Raw genomic sequence first — 3,512 nt, forward strand, 5'->3', positions numbered from 1 at the left:
CATGCCCGAAATAACAACACACAAACTGTGTTCATTTAAGAACTGCTTGGCCCATGAACTCTAGCCCTTACAGGCTAATTCTCGCACCTGGACTAGCCCATTTCTAATGATGTGTGTAAGCACCCCAAGGTGCGCTTACCGGGAAGATTCTAGCCTCCTTTCATCATGGTGTCTCTGCTCCAGAGAGCAGAGTTGTCTGGTCTGTCCGGGAGCAGAGCAGAGTCTGACCTCACTTCCTCTTCTGCCCAGAATTCTATTCTGTTTACTCCTCCCATCTATGTTCTAACCTATCAGTGCCAGCCAAGCAGTTTCTTTTATTGCTCAGCCAATGAAATCAACAGATTGATATGACACTCCCACATCAGGTATTGGGTGAATTTTTGGTTTTCCCGTCTCTCTGTTCCTGTAGTTGGGAGGAAGACCCGATGAAGAACACTGGGTTGGGCGGGTTTCTTTAGCCATCTGCAGAGGTGTTGTTAGGATCAGCATCTTATGAATACCCACAGACTGTGCTTCTAACACCTAGGAAACATCACTGTGTACACCAAAGCAGAAGAGCGGCCTAAGTCACCTTTAGAAAGCTTCAGACTTCTTAACCTTGTTCGTGAACAGTGCCCCTCAGGCCTGGATAGTGAGTATTTTGGCAATAAGGTCACGACTGTCATCTGACAGCAGAGATCCTGGGCTCCACAGCCATGCTGCCTGCTGCCCACTATTTCGTGTCAGGCACATCTCCGTCCTGTTCCGTCTTTAATGGCTGCAGCCTTAGTTCCTTGGTTCCCGCTTGTGGTGGGTGTCTGTGAAAGGGCTCCTTAGTGGTGCTACAGAGCTTTATAGCACATGCCAGAAATGTCCTCGTCAGAGTTTGGGGAAGCGGCAGTTCTGCAGTCATGCTCATTAGCCTAGATGTTCAAGTGCCTGCAGGAGCCCCTGCTGTGTTCTACTTCCAGCACCTGGTTCATTGAGGGCTTTGACCATGGCTTTGTCAACCAAAGAGTTTAGACCTTTCAGCTGCCCTGTTTCCTGAAGCCAAGAAACATGTATTACATGTATGTAATTCTGTAACAACTCAAATGGGTTGTGGTTAAGTCATGAGGATGTCATTTGGAATTCAGAGTATTTTTTCCATTTAAGAAAATATCGTAAATGTTTGCTTCATTTAGCCCAGACTCAAACATCTTTCAGATATAGGGAAATGATACAATGATAAAAACAAACCTCTTTTTGTAACTGCTTTCTTAAGTAGAAAATGATTTGTGAATTCCAAATTGCATTGTCAAGAAAAAAATCTGACATCACTGTGCTGGCCCTGCTGCTGGTCCAGCGAGAGAAGAGCTCCAAGACCACTTGCTGGTCTGGATGGCTGAGCGACTATGGGAACCTGAGACAGTGACCCACAGCAGTTGCCTTACTTGACTCCCCTATCTTTCTCTGAAACTGGGCCCAGAGCATGGCCAGTCTGCCGCCCAGGAAGAGGCCCTGCCCAGCTAAATCCAGTGGAATACAGTTCTCACACCTGCATTAGCCTTAACACTTTGTTTAAGTGCATTTGGTGCCAACATTTTTCTAGCACTATGTCAGAGCAAGAAACCTGTCCTTACATCATAATGCGATTTTATAGGAATGTTTTGTTATTTTCATGAGACAAAACTGGGTATAATGGTTGACTTAAACTTAGTGACCACAAAAAAAAAAATAGAGACAGATCCAGGATTTAGCAAGGGTTGAAATCATTATTTAGACTGAACGGAGAGAATCCACACAGCTCTATATCCAGTCCTGCCACCGTGTCAGTACAACACAGATACTAAAGGGACGCTTGCAGCCTAGCATGTAATTAACCTTCCTCCCAAGAGATAAGCTAATTACAACAGGAGCCTGAAGGGTTTGTAGAGAAGGTCTTTTCTGAGAAACATCAAAATTAGACATCATTGTGAAAAGCAGCAAGCTGCTTCCGTGCTGAGGTGCCCACACCATCTCTTTCTTCCTTAACTAGGTGTCTGTAGCCCCAGCAGTGTTCACACACCTTGTTATCATCTCTAAATCAAAGTTCCCTGCTTCAAGGTTAAAAGGGTAAGCATCATGCCAATGGAAAATGCCATCACCACCACTGTACTCTAAGGGATGTTGAGCCTTGTGGGAGTGCTTAGAACATAAAAGGGGCAGAAGAGGACATTTCTGCTTCCACCCAGAGCCTGAATAATAATAGATATATAGCATTCCCACAAAACCAAAGAAAGCTCCATCATCTACAAATACTGTAGTCACTTCTTTTGGGGGGCCTTGTAGTTATAGCACTAAATGAAAGTAACAGAGGGAAAAACCTTTATGATATACCTTAACTACCACTTATTATCTACATCACAAAGTTCTATCACAAATGCCTCCCGAGATATTGCTGCTTCTCATGCACAACTACACTATGAAGCAGCTCGGTACCAAGGAAGAGGTGTTGAAGATTGTCTCCAAGAGATACGAGTTACTTTTCTGAGATCTTCAGGAAAGCCTTTAAGAAGATATGTGATATTTCTGCAGTAGAACTGAGAGAGAAGTCAACTTCAGTGAACCCTTATACAACCTCATTGGCAAACTGAAACTCCAAATGATGGGAGAATTCTTGCTGGCAAGGGCTTACCCCAAACCGGTTTTCTAATGAGGTTCCTCCATATCATCTTTATTAAGCACAACTCTGCGAGTGAAGAAGATATCTGGAAATTCTAAAGAAGAAGCAAATCTATTCTAGTAAATAAGACTTCTATAAATGTCTATAGGTAGAACCCTGGAAACTCCTGACACAAGATTTAGTGAGAATAAAATACCCAGAACATATACCTGCTTCCACCTCTGGAGCCACAGTTGGTGGCCAGTTCTTCACTTAGTCTTCTTTTGAGAGCTACGTAGTATTCTCAGTGTAGCAAGTAGCCCTTTTCACCTCCTACTGATCCCTGGTGCTCATCCCCTTCACCATAAAATCTTTTGCTTTTAGGTTGTGGGACATATTAGAAATGATTCTTTCTTACTATTTTTCTCCTTGGATTTCTTATTTAGTTTTCCCTCTTGATATCCTATTTCTCATATACTCATACTTATGAAATCAATTGGCAAGCTTTGTAGCCCAGAACTGGGTAAGATGATATTGGGAATTGATGTTTCTTTTGTGATGTTTTTATTGTTAAGAATTGCATGGATTTTGTTTCCAGAGACTGTAATGTAGATGAAAAGAAAAGTAGAAAATAACTGTCTCTGCATGGTTGCACAGATCTTTAAGTCCAGTATGATACAGTGTCACTTAAATATAAATTCACAATGGCAAGTTCATTTAGAAAATTATATTAAACAATAAGACTAAAAGTTTAAATTCAGTTCTATCATGGATGTAGAGATCTATGTATATAAGCAACCTGTGGTAGAGTTCTCTACTCAATATTGATAGACTCTATTTCTGTTTTTGAGGATAGGCAACTTTAACTTCTATGATCCTGACATATTCACAATATATTTTGTTGAAATAG

General features: G+C 41.8%; 1 pseudogene; it reads left to right on the top strand.

Moving 5' to 3' along the window:
* The window catches only part of LOC126494966 (jupiter microtubule associated homolog 2-like), a 2,161-nt pseudogene extending 1,492 nt beyond the window's left edge, over positions 1–669 (top strand).
* The last annotated feature ends 2,843 nt before the right edge of the window (positions 670–3,512 follow it).

Source organism: Alexandromys fortis, unplaced genomic scaffold (assembly GCF_014885135.2).
Source record: "Alexandromys fortis isolate MF-2015 unplaced genomic scaffold, M_Fortis_MF-2015_v1.1 scaffold_428, whole genome shotgun sequence".
Lineage (NCBI taxonomy): Eukaryota > Metazoa > Chordata > Mammalia > Rodentia > Cricetidae > Alexandromys > Alexandromys fortis.